Below are 18,616 nucleotides of genomic sequence, written 5' to 3'. Positions count from 1 at the left end.
TGGCTCATTTTCCTGCATTTCGCAAATTTTGTGCTTCATATAGCTCTGCAATGGAGCATTACTTTTAATTACTTGCATTGGAAGTTATATTTATCATTACATACGGTAAAGGAGGAGAGCATATTTAAAAGAAGAAAAACTACCACAAGAGGACATAGTTTTAAATTAGAGGGGCAAAGGTTTAAAAGTAATATCAGGAAGTATTACTTTACTGAGAGAGTAGTGGATGCATGGAATAGCCTTCCTGCAGAAGTGGTCGCTGCAAATACAGTGAAGGAATTTAAGCATACACGGAATAGGCATAAGGCTATCCTTCATATAAGATAGGGATAAGCATAAGGCTATCCTTCATATAAGATAGAGGTAGGCATAAGGCTATCCTTCATATAAGATAGGGCCAGAGACTATTTATAGTATTCAGATTATTGGGCAGACTAGATGGGCCAAATGGTTCATATTCTATGTTTCTATTACATGAAGGAATTAAATAAATTATATTTTACTTAACTGAACTACCCCTTTAAGGTCTCATACAGAACTTAAGTGCCCCTCAGTGCCCTCATACAGGAAAAGTGTTCCCTCTGTTAGCTTAGCAGCTACAAATGCTACCAGAATGCTTAAGTGTATAGGGAGAGGTATTCGCAACAGAAAGAGGGAAGTGCTCATGCTGCTGTACAGAGCACTGGTGAGACCTTGGGGACCATCATGGGAGGAGATTTATCATTGATTTTAGAGCTTTTTTTGTTTTGTCTATGTTTAGGTGCAGTTCAGGCGCAAGCAGCATATTTTGAGACTTATATGCGCCTTTTGACATAGACAGTTTTACACTTTTTGCCTACCTGTAGAACTTTTTCTAGTTGACCATGCAGTGGTCACGTATTTATCCTTTGCGACTTTTGTCAAAAGTCGCTATTTTGTGTGCAAAGGTACTTTTTTAGGCGCAAAGCTACACCACCTACCAGTAGGCGTGAGAATAATTTCTACCTTCCACAATTCAACCTTTAACCCCTTGTGGACAACAGCATACCACTCCCCTTCTATGACACATGCTCAGGAGCTGAGCGCGGGTCATAGCTGGGTGGTCCTGGCGGCTAACTGCCACCAGGACCCATCTCTAATGCCAGAAATCACCGATCACCGTGATGCCCGGCTTTAATCTCTTAGACACCGCAATCAAATTTGTTTTTTGTAGCGTCTAAAATGCAAGTAAAAATGTGAAAGTAAGTAAAAACATCTAATCTGCCAAATTCAGGACCCGGGAAAGTGTCTACTTCCCTCCCCTACAAGCTCTAGAAAAAGTGTATGTGGTAGAGCTTTTCCCACCACAGCAGAGCTGCGCAAAATTCATCATCCTGCTGCACCTTCTTGATAAATAAGATGCCCGCTAGTCAAACCCACCATCCAAATAAACGTAGGAAAATAGCTCTACCATAGACATTCTTTGATAAATCTGGGCCCATATCTCCAGAAGGATATACAGTAGATACTTTGAAGAGAGTTCAGAGATTAGCTTCTAAACTAGTATATGGACTACAGGATAAAACTTACCAGGAAAGGTTAAAGGACCTTAAAGGAAAACTGTCAGTCTGATCACCCACCCTAAACCTAGAACACTGGCTTATAGAGTGGGTGACCAGGAGTGCACAGAGGGGTCACTTACTAAATTTTGTCCACTGGTTACAGAGATATGGGCTTGAGAAGATCTGTTGCTCAATCCAATGAAATGCGCACTGGAGATGAGGCTCTGCCGGCTGGCTGGCCGCCACTGCCTCCGTCTGTCAGCTCATAATACCTCCCCCGCAATTTGCATATTCATTATCTTCGACTTCACGTCGTAGTGACGTGGAGTCACAGGTCTCGTGAGTGCTGTGCTCTTTCGTGTGCAGGTCATGTGCAGAGCGCTCGCAGCGGGGAGAGCGCTCACATCATCAGGACGTGAGAGCTGAATGTAATCTTCCAGCACATGCACTCTACTGACAGAGCGCAGCGCTCACAAGACCTGTGACTCCACGTCACTAGGATGTGAAGTCAAAGATATTGAATATGCAAATTGCAGGGGAGGTATTATGAACTGACCGATGGAGGCAGAGGCGGCCAACTGGCAGAGCCCCGCCTCCAGCGTGCATTTCACTGGAGTGAGTAAAAGATCTTCCCAAGCCCATATCTCTGTAACCAATGGACAACATTTAGTAGGTGATCCCTCTGTGCGTTCCTGGTCACCCACTCTATAACCCAGTGTTCTTGGATTAGGGTGGGTGATCAGACTGACAGTCTTCTTTTAACATGTATAACTTGAAAGAAAGGCGAGACAGAGGGGATATGATAGAAACTTTTATTTGCATAAAGGGAATCAACACGGTAAAGAGGATATTTAAAAGAAGAAAAACTACCACAAGAGGACATAGTTTTATATTAGAGGGATAAAGATTTATGCAATAATATGAGGAAGAATTACTTTACTGAGAGAGTAGCTGATGCATGGAATAGCCTTAATGTAGAAGTGGTAGCTGCATAAAAGTGAAGAAGTTTTAGCATGCATGGGGTATAAGGCATAAGGCTATCCTTCATATAAGATAGACTTCGCTGCCTCCGTTCTTTATGCCGCACTATGCCCGCCATCATATGCATATTATTCTTCACTCTCATGTTCTAATGACAAGTATCATAAGGACATTTGGGGGTATTTATGAAGCACTTTACCCTTGTTTTCTGGGGTAAATATGGTGCAAAAATGTGTTGCAGTGCGTTTTTTGCCCCTTTTGTTGTGTCTTTTCATTTACACACATTCCTTTCCTTGGCGTCAGTATGTGTGTTTTCAGTGGGGTTTTTGCAGTTGTCAGGAATTTATGAAAATGCGACTTTTTAAAAAGGGTGCAAAATTCGGCGCAAACCCTTTAACCCCTTGGGGACGGAGCCCATTATGACCCTAAGGACGGGAGCATTTTTTGCAAATCTGACCACTGTCACTTTAAGCATTAATAACTCTGGAATGCTTTTACTTATAAATTTGATTCCGAGATTTTTTTTCGTGACATATTCTACTTTATGTTAGTGGTAAATTTTCGGCGATACTTGCATCCTTTCTAGGTGAAAAATGCAAAAATTTCATGAAAAATTAGAAAATTTAGCATTTTTCTAACTTTGAAGCTCTCTGCTTATAAGGAATATGGATATTCCAAATAAATTATGTATTGATTCACATATACAATATGTCTACTTTATGTTTGCATCATAAAATTGATGAGTTTTTACTTTTGGAAGACACCAGAGGGCTTCAAAGTTCAGCAGCAATTTTCCAATTTTTCGCAAAATTTTCAAAATCGGAATTTTTCAGGGACCAGTTCAGGTTTGAAGTGGATTTGAAGGGTCTTCTGGTTAGAAATACCCGATAAATGACCCCATTATAAAAACTGCACCCCTCAAAGTATTCAAAATGACAATCAGTAAGTGTGTTAACCCTTTAGGTGTTTCACAGGAATAGCAGCAAAGTGAAGGAGAAAATTCAAAATCTTCATTTTTTACACTGGCATGTTCTTGTAGACCCAGTTTTTGAATTTTTACAAGGGGTAAAAGGAAAAAAATCCTCTCAAAATTTGTAACCCAATTTCTCTCGAGTAAGAAAATACCTCATATGTGTATGTCAAGTGTTCGGCGGGTGCACTAGAGGGCTCAGAAGCGAAGGAGCAACAATGGGATTTAGGAGAGTGAGTTTTTCTGAAATGGTTTTTGGGGGGCATGTCCCATTTAGGAAGCCCCTATGGTGCCAGGACAGCAAAAAAAAACACATCGCACACTATTATGGAAACGACACCCCTCAAGGAACGTAACAAGGGGTACGGTGAGCCTTAACACCCCACAGGTGTTTGACAACTTTTTGTTAAAGTCGGATGTGTAAATGAAAAAAAAATATTTTTCCACTAAAATGCTGGTTTTTCCCCAAATTTTACTTTTTTACAAAGGGTAATAGGAGAAAATGCCCCCCAAAATTTGTAACCCCATTTCTTCTGAGTATGGAAATACCCTATATGTGGACGTCAAGTGCACTGCGAGCGAACTACAATGCTCAGAAGAGAAGGAGCACCATTGAGCTTTTAGAGAGATAATTTGTTTGGAATGGAAGTCGGGGGCCATGTGCATTTACAACGCCCCCGTGGTGCCAGAACAGTGGACCCCGCCACATGTGACCGCATTTTGGAAACTACACCCCTCACGGAATGTAATAAGGGGTGCAGTGAGCATTTACACCCCACTGGCGTTTGACAGATCTTTGGAACAGTGGGCTGTGCAAACAAAAAAATTAAATTTTTCATTTTCACAGACCACTGTTCCAAAAATCTGTCAGACCCCTGTGGGGCGTAAATGCTCACTGTACCCCTTATTACATTCCGTGAGGGGTGTAGTTTCCAAAATGGGGTCACATGTGGATATTTATTATTTTGCATTTATGTCAGAACCGCTGTAAAATCAGCCACCCCTGTGCAAATCACCAATTTCGGCCTCAAATGTACATAGTGCGCTCTCACTCCTGAACCTTGTTGTGCGCCCGCAGAGCATTTTACGCCCACATATGGGGTATTTATGTACTCAGGAGAAATTGCGTTACAAATTTTGGGGGTCTTTTTTTCCTTTTACCTCTTGTGAAAATAAAAAGTAAAGGGCAACACCAGCATGTTAGTGTAAAAATTTTTTTTTTTACACTAACAGGCTGGTGTAGACCCCAACTTTTCCTTTTCATAAGGGGTAAAAGGAGAAAAAGCCCCCCAAAATTTGTAGTGCAATTTCTCCCGAGTACGGAAATACCCCATATGTGGCCCTAAACTGTTTCCTTGAAATACAACAGGGCTCCAAAGTGAGAGAGCACATGCGCATTTGAGGACTAAATTAGGGATTGCATAGGGGTGGACATAGGGGTATTCTACGCCAGTGATTCCCAAACAGGGTGCCTCCAGCTGTTGCTAAACTCCCAACATGCCTGGACAATCAGTGGCTGTCCGGAAATGCTGGGAGTTGTTGTTTTTCAACAGCTGGAGGCTCCGTTTTGGAAACACTGCTGTACAATACGTTTTTCATTTTTATTGGGGGGGGGGGGGGGACAGTGTAAGGGGGTGTATATGTAGTGTTTTACTCTTTATTAGGTGTTAGTGTAGTGTAGTGTTTTTAGGGTACATTCACACTGGCGGGTTACGGTGAGTTTCCCGCTAGGAATTTGCGCTGCGGCGAAAAATTTGCCGCAGCTCATACTTGAAGCAGGAAACTTGCTGTAAACCCGCCCGTGTGAATGTACCCTGTACGTTCACATGGGGGGGGGCAAACCTCCAGCTGTTTCAAAACTACAATTCCCAGCATGCACGGTCTGTCAGTACATGCTGGGAGTTGTAGTTTTGCAACAGCTGGAGGCACACTGGTTGGAAAACCTTCAGTTAGGTTCTGTTACCTAACTCAGTATTTTCCAACCAGTGAGCCTCCAGCTGTTGCAAAACTACAACTCCCAGCATGTACGGTCTGTCAGTACATGCTGGGAGTTGTAGTTATGCAACAGCTGGAGGCACACTGGTTGGAAAACCTTCAGTTAGGTTCTGTTACCTAACTCAGTATTTTCCAACCAGTGTGCCTCCAGCTGTTGCAAAACTACAATTCCCAGCATGTCTGATCACAGAAGGGCATGCTGGGAGATGTAGTTATGCAACAGCTGGAGGTACGCAACTACAACTCCCAGCATGCCGAGACAGCTGTTTGCTGTGTGGGCATGCTGGAATTTGTAGTTTTGCAACATCTGGAGTGCTACAATTTAGAGACCACTGAACAGTGATCTCCAAACTGTGGACCTCCAGATGTTGCAAAACTACAACTCCCAGCATGCCCAGACAGCAAGCAGCTGTGTGGGCATGCTAGGAGTTGTAGTTTTGCAAGATCTAGAGGGCAGTATAGAGATCACTGTGCAGTGGTCTCTAAACTGCAGACCTCCAGCTGTTGCAAAACTACAAATTCCAGCATGCCCACACAGCAAACAGCTGTCTGGGCATGCTGGGAGTTGTAGTTTTGCAACATCTAGAGGGCTACAGTCTAGAGACCACTATAGTGGTCTCAGACTGTAGCCCTCTAGATGTTGCTATGCAACTACTCACCGGCTTCCGTCGCATCCGGGAGCCGTCCTCTTCTGCCGCACGCCGCCGCAGATCTCCGTCGCCGCCACCGATCCCCGTCGCTCCGCTGCCTCCGGAGGGGTAAGTGGACTCCGGCGCCGCTCCTCTTCGTTTTCCCTGTTCTGCCCCGCCTATTGTGGGAGGGCAGGACGGGGAAAACGAAAGTAAACCCCTCCGCCCCAGATCTGCTATTGGTGGTCGCGTCTAGACCACCAATAGCAGAGATAGGAGGGGTGGCAACTCTGCCACCTCACTCCTATCGCTTTAGGGGGATCGTGGGTGACCCGCGATCCCCCTTCTATTCCGGGTCACCAAGTCACCATAGACCCGTAATGACCTGGAATCGGCGCAAATCGCAAGTGTGAATTCACTTGCGATTTGCGCCGATCGCCGACATGGGGGGGGTCTAATGACCCCCCTGGGCATTTGCACGGGGTGCCTGCTGATAGATATCAGCAGTCACCCCGGCCCGGTCCCCGCCCGGCGCGCGGCGGGGGCCGAAATTCCCACGGGCGTATGGATACGCCCTTCGTCCTTAAGTACCAGGACGCAAGGGCGTATGCATACGCCCTTCGTCCCCAACAGGTTAAAAAGGCGCAAATCACCTCCATAAAAAAAAGTGGCATAGAAAACACACATTACAAAAATTAGTTGAAATTACTCATTAAAGGGGTATTCCAGGAAAAAACTTTTTTTTTATATCAACTGGCTCCAGAAAGTTAAACAAATTTGTAAATTACCGTATTTATCGGCATATAACACGCACTTTTTAAGCTAAAATTTTTAGCCTAAAGTCTACCTGCGTGTTATACGCCGATAAGCCGCTGCAGTTCAATGATTTAAAGCGGGCGCTTTAAATCAATGAACTGCAGCGGCTTTGCAGGTGCAGAGACCGCCACCGCTGCCGGCTTCTCTGCCCCTGCCTGTCCTGGGGTCTAGAGCCCTGCTGCCGGCCCTTCTCCCCCTGGCTATCGGTGCCGCTGCCCGTTCTCTCCCCCTGACTATCGGTGCCGCTGCCCCATTGCCGGTGCCGATAGCCAGGGGGAGAGAGGCGGCGCCGGCAATGGGGCAGTGGCACCGACAGACAGGGGGAGAGAAGGGGCAGCGGCACCCATTGCCGGAGCCACTGCCCCGTTGTCTCCCCCATCCCCGGTTGTATAATTAGCTGTTGCCGGGGTCGGGTCCGCGCTGCTTCAGGCCTCCGGTGTGCGTCCCCTGCGTCGTTGCCATGCGCTGCGAGACGCAATGACGTCACTCGTCATTGCACCGCGCTGTGCAGTGCAGTGCAGTGCATAGCAACAACACATGGGACGCACACCGGAGGCCTGAAGCAGCGCGGACCCGACCCCGGCAACAGGTAATTATACAACCGGGGATGGGGGAGGCAACAGCGCCGGCAATGGGTGCCGCTGCCCCTTCTCTCCCCCTGGCTATCGGCACCGATAGTCAGGGGGAGAGAACGGGCAGCGGCGCAGATAGCCAGCGGGAGAGAAGCACTATGTATATAAAAGACAGGCGGGCTCAGCATCATATACAAAGGGGTGTTATTAAGCGTACCAAACAACAATAACTACACAGGAAAAAGAGAAAGAAATACGCAATATAATGCACACCCACGGTAACTATAATCCAAAAAATATATCTTCATTACATATAAATATTACAAAACGCAGACAATACAGTTAAAACCAATTAAAAAAGGCCCAAATGGCCACTGCACAAACGAGGGGGGGGGGGGGACCCCCTAACAAAAAGAGGTGGAGAACCCCACCCAGGGCACCTGCCTCCACAAATAAACAGGTTATCAACCTATCATACAACAAGAATGTTAAATCAATACAGTCCTGTCCCCACAACACTAATAATGTATATACAACCTGAGTATCCTTAATATATAGCACAAGGGACTGGTAGTGGAGGACAATAGATGGAGGAGTAGTACGGCAGGTGCCCCCCTAGAGACTCCACGCGTTCCGTTGCCCATCAGCAACTTCCTCAGTGGTGTTGTGCCTCCTTGATTTAGTCTCTGCCATATATACCAAACATAATTAACCTAATTGTGGTGAAGGAGTTACCTGTTTGTCCATTGTATCCCGTCTCCGGGCATTAACCCGCTTGTACTTCCGGGTACAGAGAAGGTTACATCCGCTCCATGATCCACATCCGCTCCGTCACTCTCTTACGGCTGCGTCCCACACACACACATCACTCGCGCATGCGCAGAGTATATTCCATATCCACGGCTAAAGATCTCTCATATGCGATCACTGCGCCTGCGCGTCTCCACTCATACACACTCATCACAGCTCATCAGTCACACAACACAACCCTCATATCGCATTCATGCGCATGCGCACCACCACTCATATCCCCACAATCTATTCGCACCAATCTACCACACAACGGAGTTCCCTTTCACCACGCATGCGCATCTCAGTTATCATTCCTATAGTTCACACAAATATATTAATCTCTGCACAAGGCATCCTTTTTAGAAATCACATCTTATTGCTGTTTTATGCCCATATGGGGATGTCAATTAACATAACTCAAACACTGTTTTAGCTCCATATAACAAAATGCAGTTATCATCCCCATAGTTCACATATATTAATCTCTGCATGAGGCATCCTTTTTAGGAATTGCATCTTATTGCATATATAATAATATACTTTTACAAAGTTCAAATACTGCTTTAACTCCATACAGCAAAATACATGTAATAGCATACTCAAGGATCCCTGCCTCCACTCATGACCATATCTTCCTATATTTATATGATACAGATGGGTATCAAACCATAACAGTCATCTTAATGCTCTAATACCTTGTTTAACCCTTTAGTACATCAATACCATATTTATCATATAAATTATCATATATTTATCAGAGCTAAGCCGCGCGGCTAAAAGCGAAAGTTGCTGGCTAGCTCAGTGGGCTGTTTGGGATAGCCGCGGCGAAATCACGGCATCCCGAACAGCTTACAGGACAGCGGGAGGGTCCCTACCTGCCTCCTCGCTGTCCGATCGCCGAATGACTGCTCAGTGCCTGAGATCCAGGCATGAGCAGTCATGCGGCAGAATCGTCGATCACTGGTTTCCTATGAGAAACCAGTGATCAATGATGAAGATCAGTGTGTGCAGTGTTATAGGTCCCTATGGGAGCTATAACACTGCAAAAAAAAAGTGAAAAAAAAAAGTGAATAAAGATCATTTAACTCCTCCCCTATTAAAAGTTTGAATCACCCCCCTTTTCCCATTAAAAAAAAAAACACTATGTAAATTAAAATAAACATATATGGTATCACCGCGTGCGGAAATGTCCGAATTATAAAAATATATCGTTAATTAAACCGCTCGGTCAATGGTGTGCGCGCAAAAAAATTCCAAAGTCCAAAATAGTGCATTTTTGGTCACTTTTTATATCATTTAAAAACGATCAATAAGTCCTATCAATGCAAAAATGGTACCGTTAAAAACTTCAGATCACGGCACAAAATATGAGCCCTCATACCGCCCCATACACAGAAAAATAAAAAAGTTATAGGGGTCAGAAGATGACAGTTTTAAACGTATTAATTTTCCTGCATGTAGTTATGATTTTTTCCAGAAGTCCGACAAAATCAAACCTATATAAGTAGGGTATCATTTTAATCGTATGGACCTACAGAATAAAGATAAGGTGTCATTTTTACCGAAAAATGTACTACGTAGAAACGGAACAAAAAGTTACAAAACGGCGTTTTTTTTTTCAATTTTGTCGCACAATGATTTTTTTTTCCGTTTCACCGTAGATTTTTGGGCTAAATGACTGATGTCAATACAAAGTAGAATTGGTGGTGCAAAAAATAAGCCATCATATGGATTTTTAGGTGCAAAATTGAAAGAGTTATGATTTTTTAAAGGCAAGGAGCAAAAAACGAAAATGCAAAAACGGAAAAAAAACCAGTACTTAAGGGGTTAATCCCAAAGTATACAAACTATATCACCTATTAATACATCACCACATGTTCCATGTTATTACTAAAGCAGTGAAGCCCATATATCATATCAATTAAATTAGCATGTCCATTATTTACCCAACACGTGGCCAACATACATATATATATCAATCTCATGGTGCTACACCTACACATATTGACACTATAATTAAAGTAGGCCTACCCTGTTAGACCTTATTGAATAGCCCACATTAGAACACCCCATTATAATCCATAAGCCCCCAAAGTTATCCACATTAGATGTGCTATAGACGAACGTGCTATAAAAAAGTATATATATATATATATATATATATATATATATATATATATATAAATGAACACATATATTTAGATCCAAGATATAGTGACCCACTTCTTTCAACATAAGCCTATACATTTTTCAGATCATCCCTCTCAGATGATCTGTATTCACATATTCAAAATCTTACCCCATTCTCTCATATCTTCACCATACTTCATACCACTCTCCGCATCCTTCACCTTCCATGCGCACACCAAAGGATTATTTGTATATAGTCACCCTGTACCCCTAATTATTGGACCCCATGTAACTCCTTCAACCAAATCTATGATTGTTATATTTTATTAAATTCATTTTATTTTAATATTAATATATCCGTTTAACCATCATATTAGTTTAACCATCATATTATTACATTAACGATCTAACGTCTGCATCACACTGGTTCGTAAACATCTTTCCATATCTATGGTGAAATTTCCCCAAGCCCCTATTTAGAGGGGCATATAGTCCAGAGAAGTCATTTTAAAGGATATGCAAATCAGAATCCCCCATTTTTGAAGGATATACATATCAAATTCTCCCATTGGAGAAGCACCGTGAGGAACACACAAAGTCCAAATCCGATCAGTCGTGCCCCAATAGTTCTCCATATTTAGTTCTCCATGAGGGGAGACGAAGAAAGAAGAAATTTGCTCGATCCCGACTCGGCTCTTTTAAACAAAAAAACAGAGAAAAATATAGGTCCCAAACTCCAGGAGACCTCCAGGCCCCAATATTTCGCACCAGAACTGCAGCAACCCACACTTCAGACAGATTCCTCCTATCCCTCACATCCATTCCTCTTGCTCATAGAGTATGCCACTATCATCTGGACATCACTCGGACCTAGATATAGTATGGAAAAACATATTTAATATGCATAAGAAATCATTCCATAATAGTGTCCATCCTTCTTACCTGAATTACTCCCTCCATATTAACCATGGGTCCCTATCCCTCAAGTGAGTGTTCCTGACCAATCCCGAGTGTGTATGAGAAAAGGTCTGTATCTACCCCACTCCAATGTGAACTCTAGTGCAAAACTAATGTGTGAACCCCAATATGTGTGAAATACAGTGATGTGTAAATCCAGATAAGTGTGCACTACTGTTGTGTCCAATAAGCATATATATGTATACACATACCTGCATATATATACACATATGCATACACATACATATGATAATATGTGTCCCCCATAATGATCATAAGCCAGTGATGTGAAATACCCACAAGTGTGTATAAATATGTGATATGTAAACGGGTGCGCATGTGTGCCTGAGCAACAGGCTAGCTGCCCCCGGACACACACCCACACCCCTCTAGGTGAACTGTGATGTGTAAACGACCTATAATGTGTTTTGGTGTGCAAGTGCAATAACCCTCAAATAAACAAATAATGATACCACCATCTCCCAAATCTACACTATATTCATAAATGTGCATAGACATGACCATCACCGCAACTAATAACATTAAGCAAGGGCCCCACAGTATTCAAGTGCTGCATAACAATACAGATAAGGAAGGGAGCAAAGAAGAAAGGAAAGAAAAGAGAGAAAAGGGAAAAGGGGAAAATCATATACATACTCACCCCAAAAATCCTGTATAGAGAAGCTCTTCATTTAGCCCCCGAGGCACCTCTGTCTTTAGATCATAGATCCATTTTGACTCAGCTTGTAATAATTTTCTCGTGGCCGAGCCCCCCCTAATGTTGATGATTATCCTCTTGAGTCCCACTACTCGTAGGCCATTCGGCTTTCCGGCATGGTATTTCCAAAAATAGCCTGCAACAGACGTAAGTGGTTTATATAACGCTGCGTCCCTCCTGGCCAGAGCTATGGTCGAGAGGCGCTTCTGCACCCCCTTCCGCAGCTGCTGGCCAGTCTGGCCAACGTATATTTGCCCACATGATGATAACTGCATTTTGTTATATGGAGCTAAAACAGTGTTTGAGTTATGTTAATTGACATCCCCATATGGGCATAAAACAGCAATAAGATGTGATTCCTAAAAAGGATGCCTTGTGCAGAGATTAATATATTTGTGTGAACTATAGGGATGATAACTGAGATGCGCATGCGTGGTGAAAGGGAACTCCGTTGTGTGGTAGATTGGTGCGAATAGATTGTGGGGATATGAGTGGTGGTGCGCATGCGCATGAATGCGATATTTTGTGTGTTGTGTTGTGTGACTGATGAGCTGTGATGAGTGTGTATGAGTGGAGGCGCGCAGGCGCAGTGATCGCATATGAGAGATCTTTAGCCGTGGATATGGAATATACTCTGCGCATGCGCGAGTGATGTGTGTGTGTGGGACGCAGCCGTAAGAGAGTGACGGAGCGGATGTGGATCATGGAGCGGATGTAACCTTCTCTGTACCCGGAAGTACAAGCGGGTTAATGCCCGGAGACGGGATACAATGGACAAACAGGTAACTCCTTCACCACAATTAGGTTAATTATGTTTGGTATATATGGCAGAGACTAAATCAAGGAGGCACAACACCACTGAGGAAGTTGCTGACGGGCAACGGAACGCGTGGGGTCTCTAGGGGGGCACCTGCCGTACTACTCCTCCATCTATTGTCCTCCACTACCAGTCCCCTGTGCATTAAGGATACTCAGGTTGTATATACATTATTAGTGTTGTGGGGACAGGACTGTATTGATTTAACATTCTTGTTGTATGATAGGTTGATAACCTGTTTATTTGTGGAGGCAGGTGCCCTGAGTGGGGTTCTCCACCTCTTTTTGTTATGGGGTCCCCCCCCCCCTCATTTGTGCAGTGGCCATTTGGGCCTTTTTTAATTGGTTTTAACTGTATTGTCTGCGTTTTGTAATATTTATATGTAATAAAGATATATTTTTTGGATTATAGTTACCGTGGGTGTGCATTATATTGCGTATTTCCTTCTCTTTTTCCTGTGTAGCGGGAGAGAAGCGGCGGCAGCAGGGCTCTAGACCCCAGGAAAGGCAGGGGGAGAGAAGTGGGCAGCGACGGCCCCTCTCCCCCTGCCTTTCCTGGGGGTGTATCGGGGTATACGCTTGCACACACACGCACCTTCATTTTACCAAGGATATTTGGGTAAAAAACTTTTTTTACCCAAATATCCTTGGTAAAATGAGGGTGCGTGTTATAGGCCGGTGCGTGGTATACCCCGATAAATATGGTACTTCTATTCAAAAATCTTAATCCTTCCAATGATTATCAGCGGTTGATGTTCAGTTGTTCTTTTCTGTCCCCAACAGTGTTCTCTGCTGATATCTCTGCTTGTCTCAGGAACTGCACAGAGTAGAAGTAGTTTGCTATGGGGATTTGCTTCTACTCTGGACAGTTTCCGAGATAGGTGTCATCAGAGAGCACTTAGACAGAAAAGGACAACTCAACTTCAGCAGCTCATAGCAGCAGCAAGTACTGAAAGGATTAAGATTTTTTTTATAGAAGTAATTTACAAATCTAGAGTATACAAAAAAAGAAGATTGCAGCAGCACACTTGGTCAAAAAATGGAGGCTCTTAGCGCACTTTTTTATCAAAATGTGTCCCCCCATCCACCACGCGGAGGTGGCCTCCTTTTTGGATGGGGCCCTAACACAAATTCTGAGACTAACACTCATTTCACTCACCTCTGTTGGGCATATGGCCTCTGACTGGGTGACATGCTGGATCCATTATCAATTTAAAACATCTCCTGTGAAAAAGGAGGGGTGCTCAGCTAAAGAGGGTGCCATACCGCCTGAGTTGTACAAACAAGCAAAAAGAAAAATAGCCAGCACAACTACCTAATACATGGGTGCACACTGCTGTGGCAAATACAGAGTATACCAGACTACACGGCTTGTAGTCTGCCCCCCCCCCCCTCCCCCCTCACTGTGGCACACACTGGAGATTATCTTAGTATCGGGCTTAGAAACATAAAATAATATCGCCACTCCATATTAGTTCAAGATTGACTAAATAATACTACCATACTGTAAGGAAATAAAAGCCACTATACGCAGACCAATATCACTAACAACACCACAATACAAGAGATATATAATTCTGCCACACCATGACCACTACCATTACCACTGACTAACACTGCTATATTGTTATTGAATAAAAACCACTATTCAAAAGATCAATAACCCCTATATAAGAGTAGATTTGAGCTGTACACAGGGGCTGCAGACTATATAAGTCATTATAGTTACATACTCACAGGGGCGTCTTCTCTGATCGGATTCGTTCACTTTTCTCTTTCTTCTCCATCTGTCCTGGGTCATCAAAAAGATTTCTCCCGATAACAATTCGTCTTCACCGAATCTGCCAGACAAACATTTTAGACTCCTCGCTACAGCAAAGTCCTCAACTCTATACAAACCCCCTATATGTGTTACACTGCCCCATATAGTATTAGATCCCACTGTGCAGCTGTATAGTATTAGGCGCCAACAGTGTCTATATTATCCCCCTCATATTGCTCCCCTTTCTATATTATTCCCCTCATATTGCTCCCCTTTCTATATTATCCCCCTCATATTGCTCCCCTTTCTATATTATCCCCCTCATATTGCTCCCCTTTCTATATTACCCCCCTCATATTGCTCTCTTTCTATATTGTCCCCCTCCTATTGCCCCCATCGAATATTATCCCCATAGTGTCCACTTTTGTGTAATATCCCCCTCACATTGCCCCCCATCGTATATTATGCCCCTCACAGCATGAAAAAAATAAAATAAATCACTCACCTCTCCTTCGTTCCCCTGCAGCTGCTGTCGCTCCTCTTCTCTCTGCTCCCTATGTGGATAGACTCTTGCTAGGCCGCTGCAACTCAGGAAGCCCGGGCTGGAGGGACAGGATGAAACTGCTGGCTCCTTCCTGTGACTCCAGCTGCAAACACATATTGAATGCTGTGTGCTTCTTAAAGGCACACACAGTGCTGCCGGGCAGGAGCAGTGATGAAAGAAGCGCCGTGTGAACTGCGCTTTTTCTTTTTAAAGTGGCGAGCATGCGGGCCAGTGGCGCCAGGAGCAGACACAGACAGCAGAGGGCCCCTTTGCAAAGAATGTTAAAAAAAAAAGGACTGGGCCGGCCGGGCCCTCTGAAGCTCCGGCCCCTTACAGGAGTATGGGTTGTACCCCCCTGATGACGGCTCTGAGCACGACTGACCTCAGCAAAGACTTATCCCCAAAAAAGAAAGAGCTACCTCCACCCAGGGCTTATATGGGGGAGACTAGCAGGGAGCCCATAGGTCTCCCTTGGGGTCACCTGGTCACAGATACCTCCTGGGTAACAATCACATGACATAACACATGGTACAACTCTTAAAGCAACAAGACATTTTATAATACACTAGCTGAGTACCCGGCGTTGCCCGATTTTTCCTTCCTAATCCTTGTTGGGGAGGAAAATAAACAAAGGAGGAAGCTTTTGACTTCATATCCCGTCCTCATATAGTGTTGTCATATCCCAACCCCATATCCCGACCTCCTATCCCGACCTCCTATCCCGACCTCCTATCTCAACCTCTGATCTCGACCTCCTATCTCGACCTCCTATCCCTTCCTCCTATCTCGACCTCCTATCCCGACCTCCTATACTGTCCTCCTATCCCATCCTCCTATCCCGTCCTCCTATCCCGTCCTCATATATTGTTGTCATATCCCAACCCCATATCCCGACCTCCTATCCTGTCCTCCTATCCCGTCCTCATATCCCATCCTCCTATCTCGACCTCCTACCCCGACCTCCTATCCCGTCCTCTTATCTTGACCTCCTATCTCGACCTCCTATCTCGACCTCCTATCTCAACCTCCTATCCCAACCTCCTATCCCAACCTCCTATCTTGTCCTCCTTTCCCGTCCTCCTTTCCTCTCGACCACCTATCCCGACCTCCTATCCCATCTTCATATCCCATCCTCCTATCTCGACCTCCTATCCCGACCTATAATATGTGTACCAGGTATTGAAATATGTCCAGCCGTATGGAAGTTATGTGGGAACATACATTTCCCATTGATTGATTTGCATGGGACTTTAAACAAAAACCCCGACCCTGACAAATGGGGGTTGTTAAGGGTTAAATTAACTATCCCATATTTTAAGTGGACATATAAGTAACATGTGACCAAGTATTATCGAAATATTTCCAGCCATTTGGAAGTTATGCAGTAACATATATTTCCCATAGACTTGTATGGGACTTTAAACAAAAACCCCGCCTCTGGCAAATGGGGGTGAGTAAGGGTTAAATCACCTATCCTATGTTTGTTGCTGACATATAAGTAACATGTGTGCCAAGTTTCATGTTAATATCTTTAGCCGTTTGGACGTTATTCTGGAACATACACACATACATACATAGACACATTGGGGGACATGTATCATTATTTGTGTAGAAGCATTTTACCCCTTTTCCTGAATTCTAAATTATGTGCAGAAGCGCCAAATTTATCAATCAAGTGCAAGGAGCTTCATAAATTGCGGGTAAATGTAGTAATCTCCTCAATCCACTCTTTGGAAAATAGAATTGATGATTTAGAGCATCTTGCTACCTTAAGTCCAAGATGGCTTATATTTGCGCAAAAAAAAAAACAGCTGTTGCGACAAAATTTTGGGTGTAAAGGAAAAGTACGCAATTAATAAATCCTTGTGTACTATAGATGTCACTCCAAGGTACCCCATATCACCACATCTGGAGGACATGCTCTACCAAAACGTGCGCAAAAAAATGCGCAAAAAAAAGGGCTTGCGCAAAATTTGGCGCAAAAACATACACACAAAACAGGGGTAACATCTTTGATACATGTCCCCCATTGAGTTATATATATATATATATATATATATATATATATATATATAGACTAGCTGTGTACCCGGCGTTGCCCGATTTTTCCTTTCTAATCCTTGTTGGGGAGAAAAATAAACATAGGAGCAATCTTTTGACTTCATATCCCATCCTCATATATTGTTGTCATATCCCAACCCCATATCCCGACCTCCTATCCCGACCTCCTATCCCGACCTCCTTTCCCGACCTCCTTTCCCGACCTCCTTTCCCGACCTCCTATCCCGGCCTCCTATCCCGGCCTCCTATCCCGGCCTCATATCTCGACCTCCTATCCCGTCCTCCTATCCCGACCTCCTATCCCGACCTCCTATCCTGACCTCCTATCCCGACTTCCTATCCTGTGCTCCTATCCCGTCCATCTATCCCGATCTCCTATCCCATCTTCCTATCCCGTCCTCATAGCCCGTCCTCCTATCTTGATCTCCTATCCCATCCATCTATCCCGACCTCCTATCTCAACCTCCTATCCCGACCTCCTATCCCATCCTCCTATCCCGTCCTCTATCCCGTCCTCCTATCCTGGCCTCCTATCCTGACCTCCTATCCCGACCTCCTATCCCGACCTCCTATCCCATCCTCCTATCCCGTCCTCTATCCCATCCTCCTGTCCTGGCCTCCTATCCTGGCCTCCTATCCTGACCTCATATCCCGTCCTCATATCTCGACTTCCTATCCTGACCTCCTATCCCGACCTCCTATCCCGACCTCCTATCTCGACCTCCTATCCCGACCTCATATCCCGACATGTAACATGTGTACCAGGTATTGAAATATCACCAGCCGTACGGAAGTTATGTGGGAACATACATTTTCCATTGATTTGCATGGGACTTTAAACAAAAAGCCCAACCCTCACAAATGGGGGTAGTTAAGGGTTAAATTAACTATCCTATATTTTAAGTGGACATATAAGTAACGTGACCAAGTATTATGGAAATATCTCCAGCCGTTTGGAAGTTATGCAGTAACATATATTTCCCATAGACTTGTATGGGACTTTAAACATAAACCCCGCCCCTGGCAAATGGGGGTGAGTAAGGGTTAAATCACCTATCCTATTTTGTTGCTGACATATAAGTAACATGTGTGCCAAGTTTCATGTTAATATCTTTAGCCGTTTGGACGTGATGCTGGAACATACACACATACATACACACACACACACACACACACACACACATACACACATTGAGTTTTATATATATAGATTACAATGCAGAACATATGTACAGGGGGGAAACAAGTACAAGGGAGCTCAGGGGACACTGAAGGGAGGCTGCCAGACAGGGCAGCAAGGGTACGGGGTAACCCCTCCCATACTGGGCCACCCCAGATATATCCATCAGGAAC

General features: G+C 44.2%; 1 protein-coding gene across 3 annotated transcripts in view; it reads right to left on the bottom strand.

Annotated features, from left to right (window-relative positions):
* The window catches only part of REN (renin), an 84,807-nt gene that overhangs the window by 39,052 nt on the left and 27,139 nt on the right, over positions 1 to 18,616 (bottom strand). The window contains exon 1 of one of the 3 annotated variants that reach the window (XM_056558131.1): positions 1,661 to 1,758. The exons of the other annotated variants lie outside the window; for them this stretch is intronic. The gene's annotated coding sequence lies outside the window, so the exon portion shown is untranslated. Of the gene's footprint in view, positions 1 to 1,660; positions 1,759 to 18,616 lie in introns of those variants that run through there. 3 annotated transcript variants of the gene reach the window in all.

The sequence above is a fragment of the Hyla sarda genome, chromosome 2 (assembly GCF_029499605.1).
Source record: "Hyla sarda isolate aHylSar1 chromosome 2, aHylSar1.hap1, whole genome shotgun sequence".
In the NCBI taxonomy this organism is placed as follows: Eukaryota; Metazoa; Chordata; class Amphibia; order Anura; family Hylidae; genus Hyla; species Hyla sarda.
This window is presented reverse-complemented; position numbering and strand designations above follow the sequence as displayed.